The 12,087-nt window shown below is 35.4% G+C and overlaps 1 long non-coding RNA gene across 1 annotated transcript; it reads right to left on the reverse strand.

Annotated features, from left to right (window-relative positions):
* Positions 1–10,044: 10,044 nt before the first annotated feature.
* On the reverse strand, positions 10,045–11,849 carry LOC132063458 (uncharacterized). Its single transcript, XR_009416381.1, has 2 exons — positions 11,462–11,849; positions 10,045–10,564 (listed from the first exon to the last, which is right to left on the reverse strand). It is a non-coding gene; the product is annotated as an uncharacterized LOC132063458 (long non-coding RNA).
* Between the last annotated feature and the right edge of the window lie 238 nt (positions 11,850–12,087).

Genomic DNA, 12,087 nt, shown 5'->3' on the forward strand with positions numbered 1-12,087 from the left:
CACAATTCAGGAAATGGAAACTGTAAGGTTAGAATTTTTAAAGTGACAACTAGTGCATCTCGTATCAAGCGTGCTATCACACTAGAAGAAAGTCAATAAAGAAGAAGAGGACGAAGAAGAATAAGAGAGAAGGGAAGAGGAAGAGGAGGAAGCCAAAGAAGAGGCCTATGAAATATTTGGCTCAAGTTGGCGAAGTTTTTGCACGAATTGTCCTTCAAACGCACTGATCTTCAAATTTTGCCTCTCATATGTGAGACTTTTTATTTTTGCTCCTGCTGCTTAAAATTTAATGAAAATATTTAGACATGGTTTATTTTCAAGACAAAGTTTTATAACATTTTAATTTTCTGAAAAGCAAAGGATTAAATTTTTATCTCGTTTCTAGCATTAAGTTCTGTAAAAATTAAGTTATATGATATAAGTTGTGTAGTATTCTTCAGATTATGTTGACTGTTGAAAGTTTTGTCTTCTCCGACATAACTTGTGTGGATGTTATGATACATATGCCGAAGCTAAATGTAAACTTTGCCGAGTAAAATCTAAACTTATGCCGTTTTTTAGATATATGTTGAGTATTGAAAGTTTTACCTTGTTTGGCATAACTTGTGGGATGTTATGATATATATGTCAAAGCTAAATGTAAACTTTATCGAGCGAAATCTAAGTTATACCGCGTCAAAAGTGTTGAAGCGCAAAAATTTAAGACCACAAATTTGAGGGACCAAAATTATGACCACCGCTGAAGTGCCAATGACCCCAAGTTTGCCTGTCAATGATTGGGCTAAATTGGCCCAAAGAGCGAAACCCAATAAGTTCATTCTCATTCTTTTATTTTCAACAAAAATAATTAGTATACACTATGTTTCCATTTATGTGAACTTATTACTATTTGGGGAGTCTTCGAGATAGTTCTTTGACCACATTTTCCGTAAATTTTTTCTAAATTATTTGAATTATATATTATCGTGACTTATAGTACTTTTTGTGTAGTTTCTAAATATATAAATTTTATTTTTACAAACTTCAAAAATTCTACCTCAAAGTTATAAAGTTTGACCCTCATACTCTGAAAAGTTTCACATAAATTGAAACGGAGGGAGTACTAATTTTTGACATAAGAATATTAAAAATAAAGAATAGAAATTGGATGAAGAAAAAAAGACCCACTAGAACAAAAAGAATTATTATTGTAATCTTGAGTTAGAGAATCTATTACAATATGTTTAGCTCGCAATATTGAATTTTTTTCCCCTAAAACTCTCAGTGAAATACAAAATTTCCAAATACTCATGTCAAAATAAATATTTACAACTATTGACGTTCATTATTTAAAATTGAAAATAGATTGAAGCTTTAGAAATTAAACTAAAAAGAAAATTTTATAGCTATAGATCTCATAGAATGGTAAATAAAAAGGACGAAGGAGTAATTTAATTGGACTAAAACGATGAACCTACATAGTGTAAGGTAGAGTTGTAGCGTGAAATTGTAATTCCAATCATAAACTATTGCTATTGCAGTTGGTTCCAAAATGATGAAATGGGATGTGTATGAGCCCGTTTGGATTGGCTTATAAGTTGCTTAAAATCGCTTTTTAATTTTTTGTTTGAGTCATTGTGAAATCACCAGCTATTTTTTGTCTTAAAATACAAATTACCAATCGTGGCTTGACTTAGCTTATCTAAGCGAGTTTCAAAAAAAATAAGTTGGCCTACCCAACTTATTTTTTTTTTGCTTATAAGCTGCTTTTTTTAAGCCCATCCAAACAGGCTCTATGAAACTTTTAGTAACTACAAGGGCCAGTTTCTTTAAATTTAACTACAACTTACGAACTGACCATCAAGATTTTGTATCTTTAAGATTTTAATAGTATAGTACTATAAAAATGGGAAAAGGACAGAAATGGCCGACCGGGTGAAACTAATCCCACCCAATGGCCTAAGTTTCCCCAAACCCAATTTGTAGCCCGCCCAGCCCATTTATACCCCCTTTAAAAAAAGACCTTTGCGACTAAAGTTGCAGCTAAAGTTCGTTGACGCAAAAGGCTTATTGTGGCAACTTTAGTCGCCACTAAAGATCAAATATGTATAGAAAATGTATCGAAAATGTATAAAAAATGTATCATTGTTGTATAGAATATGTATCCTATAGAAAATGTATCATAGGTTTGTATTATTGTTGTGTAATTTGTGTATAATAAATGTATCATCAACGTATACTCACTAATCATACATATGTTATACATTACTGTGTTTATTATACATTGATTATACACTAATGATTCACATATTATACATATTCCATACATAAGTATAGAAAATTTATTGTTGGTGTATACTTTATGTATAAACTATATCATTCTTGTATAGAAAGTGTATCATACGTCTAGACAATGCATCATACATATATAGTATATAATATGTATCATTCTTGTATAGAAAGTGTATATAAACTGTATCATTCTTGTATAGAAAGTGTATATATAATTCCAACATATGTATATAATTTGTATCATTCTTGTTTAGAAAGTGTATCATACATATAAAAAAATGTATCATACATATACAATAGTGATACATATTCTATACCATATTGATTATATCCCAAAACATGTATAATAAATGTATAATCAACGTATACTTATAAATTATACACATATTATACTTGTTTTGGGATATTTCTTGAAGGCTCAATCAACATATAAATATACACATATTATACTTGTTTTGGGATATTTCTTGAAGGCTCAATTAACATATAAATATATACATACTATACATGTTTTGAGATATTTTTTGAAAGCTCAATCACAGTATAAGTATACACATACTATACATGTTTTGAAATATTTTTTGAAGGCTCAATATGAATTTTGACCTTTAGTGGTGACTTTTTGATCTTTAGTTGCCAATAAAAAGTCTGATTTTTCTATAGCAAGCCTTTAGTGGCGACTCTTTTTATCTTTTGTGGTGACAAGTCTTTTTTTTTTTTTTTTTTTTTTTAAATGTGTTTGGGTTGCTGGGCTGGTTAGCTCGTGGGATTATTTTGGGCCGAAAGGCTAGTTCGCGGTATTAGGCGGGCAATTCGCAGAATTGCCCTTCGTTTGGGGTGGTCTTTAAATTTTGCCCCTCATATTTGAAATCTTTAAATTTTGCCTTTCGGCTAAAACCCATATGTTCCAGGTTCGAACCCACGCGCAGTCAAAATTTTAAAAAAATTCGCAAGGCAAGTTTAAATTTCGCTATGCCCCAATACTGACATGCTTGTGAAGGAATTACCAAAGTTATGCGGACCGCATACTTATGCCTTATGGGCGGACTTGGCATAAGTATGCGGGTCGACGCTTTGATAATTCATTCAAAAGTTTATGCGGATCAAGATAAAGTTTGCCCGTTAAGTATGCCCCACAGCCGCATAACTTTGTGAAGGAATTACAAAGTTATGCGGGACCGCCATGCTTATGCCTTATGGGCGGAACTTGGCATAAGTATCAGGAGTCCGCATAACTTTGATAATTCCTTTACAAAGTTATGCCAGTCGGCATAAAAGTTTGCCCATTAAAAGTATGCCCCACCTAAGATAACTTTGTGAAGGAATTATCAAAGTTATGCGGGACCGTATACTTATGCCAAGTCTGCTCATAAGGCATGAGTATGCGGTCCGCATAAAATGTGTAATTCCTTAACAAAAGTATGTAGTATACACGCGAATCTATAAACTCTTGTCTTGCGATTTTTTTTTTAATTTATGCTTGAGAGGGGGTTCGAACTCGAACCTCATTATTTCGTAAAGCTCAAGTTGCAATGCGAAGGGCAAAAATTAAAAATTGACATGATGAGGGCATAATTTAAAGGACACTATGAAATGCAAAATTTAAAAATGGCACCCCAAAAGAAGGGCACTCCGCGCAAAAAAATGGTATTAGGCCCAAATGTGGGCTGAACGTGAAATTACTTTGGACCGAAAGGCCACTGTGTGTCCTTTTCCCTATAAAAATCTGTTGCTATCCAAAACTTCCTGGTATCAATAACAGATGTCAGGTTACTACAATTGAAGAGTCACTTTCTTGACTTGGGTCTATGGTACTCTTTCATAAGCTTTGATGCATATCGTATCATGAGTATCATTTATTGAAGTACCTCCTCTAGTTTGGTTTTGTATTGAAGTACCTCTTATGAGCCCGTTTGGATTGGCTTATAAGTTCGCTTATGGCTTTACAAATTTTTTTTGAGTGTTCATTTAGCCTTTAAAGCGTCCCATTTACGTCTAAAAAATAAGCCAAAAAAAAACATAGTTTCACTAAATTAATATCTAAAAAGAACATAAAAGTTCTAAAACAACTTATGCCAAAAAAATATGTTTTTTCACCCCCAACTTATATATTTTTTTGGGCTTTTTATGTCGCTTTGAACTTATAAGTTCGCTTTTTTTAAGTTCTACCCAAAATGGGCTCTTTGTCCTTTAGTTTGATTTTGTTCTCTCATGATTCTTTGCCAAAATGTTAGTATCAGTTTCGAGTACAAATTAAAGGGTTTATAGGAAGAAATAAAAAATTTAGTATACATGTCCTTTTTTTTTTTTTTTAATTGTTTGATTATTGAGAATTAGTTTGACCAACTTTTATTACTTGACGAAACATAAAATGTTTTATCTTTTGACATAAAATCTAGACAATTATAGATTGTAATTATGCGAAAACTATTACAAGCATCAAAATTGTCTCGTATTGGAAGTGCAAAATGTACGCCTAAGGGGTCATTTAGTTGGAAAACAAGTTATCCCCATATTATAATGACAGGATTATATACTAGTGTTTAGTGCATATACTTTTATTGGTAAAGGTTCATTGAATTAAAAAATGAGAATCACGTAGTATAATATAAAACATATGGCTGGTTTAAGCTAGACAAATTGAGATAAACTGTTATTTTTAACTTTAACCTTGAGTTTGAGAAAATAGCCAAATGAGCCCCCAACGTTTGATCGAAATCCCAACTACACACCAAACCTTTGTGAGGGTCCTATGACCCCCCTGGTCATTTTAAAAGTGGAATATATTCACCCTTAAAATGTCAATCCCAGCTATGTGTTGGAGAGTGAAGTGCACACGCCTACACCTGTACATTTGATAAAAAACAAAATTTTTAAATGTTTTTCTTATTCTTTTCCATATGGGTCCGGAAGAAAAATAACCCCAAAAAAAAGGGTATGAACGAAAATAACCCAGGAAAAAAAAACAGGTACAAAAGTACCTTTAACGCATGATTTTCATGCGTTAAAGGACTTAACGGAGACGGACCCGTTAAGTCCTTTAACGCACTATTTTCATGCGTTATTGGACTTTCAATAATTTCAACCCAATAACGCACTATTTTCATGCGTTATTGGATTGTGTTTTTTTTTTTTTTTTTCTTTCTTTCTTTCTTTCTTTCTTTCTTTCTTTCACACTTTTTTACATACTTTAGCTATAGATTAATCATGCTTCGAGACTCCGAAACGTCAACATTTTATATAGAACCCGATATTTTTTTCTCGCGTACTATAATGTAGGCTCGATACATCAAGGATACGTAAACGTTCGATCGTCGTTTTAGGGGTTGAAAAGGTGCCCGAAGTAAGTTTTGTTTGAAAAAACTTAGTGTTTTTTCCATACTTTAGCCATAGATTAATCATGCTTCGAGACTCCGAAACGTCGCATTTTATATAGAACCCGATATTTTTTCTCGCGTACTATAATGTAGGCTCGATACATCAAGGATACGTAAACGTTCGATCGTCGTTTTGTGGGTTGAAAAGGTGCCCGAAGTAAGCTTTGTTTGAAAAAACTTAGTGTTTTTTACATACTTTAGCCATAGATTAATCATGCTTCGAGACTCCGAAACGTCAGCATTTTATATAGAACCTGATATTTTTTTTTGCGTACTATAATGTAGGCTCGATACATCAAGGATACGTAAACGTTCGGATCGTCATTTTAGGGGTTGAAAAGGTGCCCGAAGTAAGTTTTGTTTGAAAAAACTTAGTGTTTTTTACATACTTTAGCCATAGATTAATCATGCTTCGAGACTCCGAAACGCGCATTTTATATAGAACCCGATATTTTTTCTGCGTACTATAATGTAGGCTCGATACATCAAGGATACGTAAACGTTCGGATCGTCGTTTTAGGGGTTGAAAAGGTGCTCGAAGTAAGTTTTGTTTGAAAAAAACTTAGTGTTTTCTACCTACTTTAGCCATAGATTAATCATGCTTCGAGACTCCGAAACGTCAACATTTTATATAGAACCGATATTTTTTTCGCGTACTATAATGTAGGCTCGATACATCAAGGATACGTAAACGTTCGGATCGTCGTTTTAGGGGTTGAAAAGTGTGCCGAAGTAAGTTTTGTTTGAAAAAACTTAGTGTTTTTTCCATACTTTAGCCATAGATTAATCATGCTTCGAGACCCGAAACGCGCATTTTATATAGAACCCGATATTTTTTTTCTCGCGTACCATAATGTAGGCTCGATACATCAAGGATACGTAAACGTTCGGATCGTCGTTTTATGAGTTGAAAAGGTGCCGAAGTAAGTTTTGTTTGAAAAAACTTAGTGTTTTTTACCTACTTTAGCCATAGATTAATCATGCTTCGAGACTCCGAAACGTCAACATTTTATATAGAACCTGATATTTTTTTCTGCGTACTATAATGTAGGCTCGATACATCAAGGATACGTAAACGTTCGGATCGTCGTTTTAAGGGTTGAAAAGGTGCCCGAAGTAAGTTTTGTTTGAAAAAACTTAGTGTTTTTTCCATACTTTAGCCATAGATTAATCATGCTTCGAGACTCGAAACGTCAACATTTTATATAGAACCCGATATTTTTTCTTGCGTACTATAATGTAGGCTCGATACATCAAGGATACGTAAACGTTCGGATCGTCGTTTTAGGGGTTGAAAAGGTGCCGAAGTAAGTTTTGTTTGAAAAACTTAGTGTTTTTTCCATACTTTAGCCATAGATTAATCATGCTTCGAGACCGAAACGTCGCATTTTTATATAGAACCCGATATTTTTTTTTTTGCGTACTATAATGTAGGCTCGATACATCAAGGATACGTAAACGTTCGGATCGTCGTTTTAGGGGTTGAAAAGGTGCCCGTAAGTTTTGTTTGAAAAAAACTTAGTGTTTTTTACATACTTTAGCCATAGATTAATCATGCTTCGAGACTCCGAAACGTCGCATTTTATATAGAACCCGATATTTTTTCTCGCGTACTATAATGTAGGCTCGATACATCAAGGATACGTAAACGTTCGGATCGTCGTTTTAGGGGTTGAAAAGGTGCCTGAAGTAAGTTTTGTTTGAAAAAACTTAGTGTTTTCTACCTACTTTAGCCATAGATTAATCATGCTTCGAGACTCCGAAACGTCAACATTTTATATAGAACCTGATATTTTTTTTCTCGCGTACTATAATGTAGGCTCGATACATCAAGGATACGTAAACGTTCGATCGTCGTTTTAGGGGTTGAAAAGGTGCCCGAAGTAAGTTTTGTTTGAAAAAACTTAGTGTTTTTTCCATACTTTAGCCATAGATTAATCATGCTTCGAGACTCCGAAACGTCAGCATTTTATATAGAACCTGATATTTTTTTTTGCGTACTATAATGTAGGCTCGATACATCAAGGATACGTAAACGTTCGGATCGTCGTTTTATGGGTTGAAAAGGTGCCCGAAGTAAGTTTTGTTTGAAAAAACTTAGTGTTTTTTACCTACTTTAGCCATAGATTAATCATGCTTCGAGACTCCGAAACGTCAACATTTTATATAGAACCTGATATTTTTTTCTGCGTACTATAATGTAGGCTCGATACATCAAGGATAAGTAAACGTTCGGATCATCGTTTTAGGGGTTGAAAAGGTGCCCGAAGTAAGTTTTGTTTGAAAAAACTTAGTGTTTTTTCCATACTTTAGCCATAGATTAATCATGCTTCGAGACTCCGAAACGTCAGCATTTTATATAGAACCTGATATTTTTTTCTGCGTACTATAATGTAGGCTCGATACATCAAGGATACGTAAACGTTCGGATCGTCGTTTTAGGGGTTGAAAAGGTGCCCGAAGTAAGTTTTGTTTGAAAAAACTTAGTGTTTTTTCCATACTTTAGCCATAGATTAATCATGCTTCGAGACTAAACGTCGCATTTTATATAGAACCCGATATTTTTTTTTGCGATTACTATAATGTAGGCTCGATACATCAAGGATACGTAAACGTTCGGATCGTCGTTTTAGGGGTTGAAAAGGTGCCCGAAGTAAGTTTTGTTTGACGTTTTGGAGTCTCGAAGCATGATTAATCTATGGCTAAAGTAGGTAAAAAACACTAAGTTTTTTTCAAACAAAACTTACTTCGGCACCTTTTTCAACCCCTAAAACGACGATCCGAACGTTTACGTATCCTTGATGTATCGAGCCTACATTATAGTACGTTAAAAAATATCGTGTTCTATATAAAATGTTGACGTTTCGAGTCTCGAAGCATGATTAATCTATGGCTAAACTATGTAAAAAACACTAAGTTTTTTCAAACAAAACTTAGTTCTAGCACCTTTTCAACCCCTAAAACGACGATCCGAACGTTTACGTATCCTTGATGTATCGAGCCTACATTATAGTACGCAGAAAAAATATCGTGTTCTATATAATCTCGAAGCATGATTAATCTATGGCTAAAGTAGGTAAAAAACACTAAGTTTTTTTCAAACAAAACTTACTTCGGCACCTTTTCAACCCCTAAAACGACGATCCGAACGTTTACGTATCCTTGATGTATCGAGCCTACATTATAGTACGCAGACAAAAATATCGTGTTCTATATAAAATGTTGACGTTTCGAGTCTCGAAGCATGATTAATCTATGGCTAAAGTATGGAAAAAACACTAAGTTTTTTCAAACAAAACTTACTTCGGGCACCTTTTCAACCCCTAAAACGACGATCCGAACGTTTACGTTGTCACGACCCAACCCCGTGGGCCGTGACTAGTGCCTGAATTGGGCACCCGAATACAATCACAAATCCGAGTGGCAAACAGATGACTTATACCGATGCAAATATCGAACGCTGCCTCAGATTATATCAAACACATCCAGGTATATAACAGAAGCCGACAAGGCGGTGTTTAAAAATTTTTAGAAAAATTTCGGCAGAGTTTCCTTTGTTTTTCGGACTATCCAAAATGACCCTGTACACAGCAAATACCAACAAAGGCCACACAGGGCCAACAGAACAACATATATACATGTGCGAGCCGACAAGGCTGCCGTAACGAATAGGGTCATACAGACACATCTGTACGTGTAAGTAGGCACACACACACACCCACAAATACGTCTACAGACCTCTACACAGACCAACCGAAACATATGGCGGGACAGGGCCCCGCCGTACCCCTGAACAAATGTATACGTACATAGCGAACAAAATATATATACCGTAAGATACGTTCGAAACGAGAAGAGCACTCCAACAAACAGAAGAGGGGGATGTCCTAAACCCGGATCACCAAACCGTGCGTCCGTACCGCGGTATGAAACGCACTTCAAAAAAAGGGGCCGCACGAAATATGTACTGAGTATGCAAAGCAGAATGTACAGAAAGTAAATCCGAGACATAAACGAAATGGAAGTATCAAACATAAGTGCAAATCCAACATATCAAAATTTATTTGCTTCCAAGAATATGCGGGTCATGCATCGGGTACAGAAGAATATGGTCGCCCACCCGTCGATGGCGCCATAACACAGCATAACACCAGATAGTCTCAAATCTCCGTATCCCCGTCACATATCGCATCGCAACATAAAGCCATACACAGCATAACACCAAATATAGGTGGAACCCGACCCTCTTTTGCGAGTAGCTCGGTGAACCATAAACACAGCATAACTCCGGAGTATATAAAAATGCGCACGATAACAGAACCGGCCCGGGACTCGGCGAAGGGAGTAACAAAATGCACGAATAGAGTCGTGAGTAATCATATGCATATAATCAATATCATAAATTCATACATAAGCAAAACGATCATATTTGAAAATCGAAATAATAGTCTTAACAAATTCCTTCAAAATCTCCCGAATTTCATAAAGGGAAGGCGCGGGACCCACAGATGGGAACTTACCCAAGTCGGCCCGCTTATGGAAAACATACCAGTTATACGTAATACAAACTTTTATAAAAATATGTTGGAGCAATCCGAGCACTTATGTGAAAGATATGGCATTCGGATAATTCAAAGTTCCTTAAAGTGAAACCCCTTTGCGCAAAGTTCGAAAAGCGATTTTTCAAACACATAAAGGTTCATATTTCATCAAATCATACATAAGAGTACCACAGAACATATGCGGATCATGACACGCTCGGATTTCGGATTTGAGAGTTTCCTTAAGGCTCTAATTTAGCCTATAAAAACTAAGACATGCCAAAAAGAAGGGAAGTTGCCTTACATACCTCGAACGCACTTCCAAGCTAGCCAATCTAAAGCTACTCCAAATCTACGCCTCGGGCTCCCCAAGGTCTATAATACGCCAACAAATACCAAACATTAGTTAAGGCACTTAAGCCATTCTTTCCAACTAATCATTAAATTCTACAGAAAATTCGGCGGCACTTCCCCTGTAAATAGGCCATCCCGAGAGTTTATCTCGCTCAAAATCAACAACAACAACCACAATAACCAATCTAGTAACATTGATAACCAATTCGAAAGGCAAAACAACATTAATAACTTTCTTTTACATCTTTCCACAACTTTCCAAATATTCGATTCATTGGCTTACTTTCAAGCCACGATATCGTTCGTACCTTCGATTATCAACCCGAATCCTTTCCCACCATATTAGAGGACTTCTAAACCATTCACAAATTTTTTTTTCCAACGATCCCAAGAAATTTTCCCAAGCTGGCCGAAACCAGCCCCTAACCGAGCAGCCCTCTTTTCATTTTTTTCAAGTTATGTTTTGTCTCAACAATTCACAATAACGGTATGATTTTCATAAAATATACAATTTACGTCAAACGCACAATTAGCCTCAAAACAGCCCACAAATTCTCAACATCAATCTTAAGTCATTTAAAGCTCATTTCCAAACTAGAAGTCATCACAATAACCATTACGACGCTAAGCGATATAAATTCATTCTTTGCCAAACATTTGGGGCTACACACGGCTACATTACATCCATGTATACATATATTGACGATTTGTATTCTCTTCTCCACTCTACAACAATTAACATGCTACAAAGAACCAATTTATCAACTCAATCACGCAACACACACCTACACCCCACACGGCCCACATACCAAACACACAACCCCACTTCAACATTCCATATTTCATGATTTCTATCCATTTTAGCATACTACAATAGGCATACAAGATTCACAATACATAAACAAGATAAAATCTTACCTTTGTTCTTCACTTCTATCAATAGCTAGGGTTTGCAAATGGGCACTACTAATGGTTGGATGACCCAAATAGCACTTCCACGCTACTTAGGGACTTCAAGATAGTGGGTCTATACCAAAGAAGTATTTTTAGAAGAGCTAGAATTTGATTTGGTTTTTCTTGTGGTGCGCCGAAACAGTGGGGGTGAAGGGAGCTCTCAAAGTCTTGTTTTCTCTAAATGTTAAATGACAAGAAGATGACTTATGGTCATCTTTTTAAGTCCCACAAATATCTCCAAGTGTCTTGGCCCACACAATGTGTTGGACCAATTAAAATTGGCCACACAATGTGTGGGACCAATCCCATTTACATGGCCACCATGGCATTTTTGTACAACATTTTCAATTCCAATTTTTTTATGAATTGTAATCGTCCAAATTTTCGAAGTGTTCATGCTATCAATTTCATATATAACTTATGTCTCACAATAAAATCAAATGGTCGAAAGTCCCGACTTCAAATCCCGGAATAATCTTGGCCTTAAATTATCATGGTTAATCCAGGTTGTCCCAATGTATAAAAATACGGGACGTAACATACGTATCCTTGATGTATCGAGCCTACATTATAGTACGCGTAAAAAAAAT

Source organism: Lycium ferocissimum, chromosome 7 (assembly GCF_029784015.1).
Source record: "Lycium ferocissimum isolate CSIRO_LF1 chromosome 7, AGI_CSIRO_Lferr_CH_V1, whole genome shotgun sequence".
Lineage (NCBI taxonomy): Eukaryota > Viridiplantae > Streptophyta > Magnoliopsida > Solanales > Solanaceae > Lycium > Lycium ferocissimum.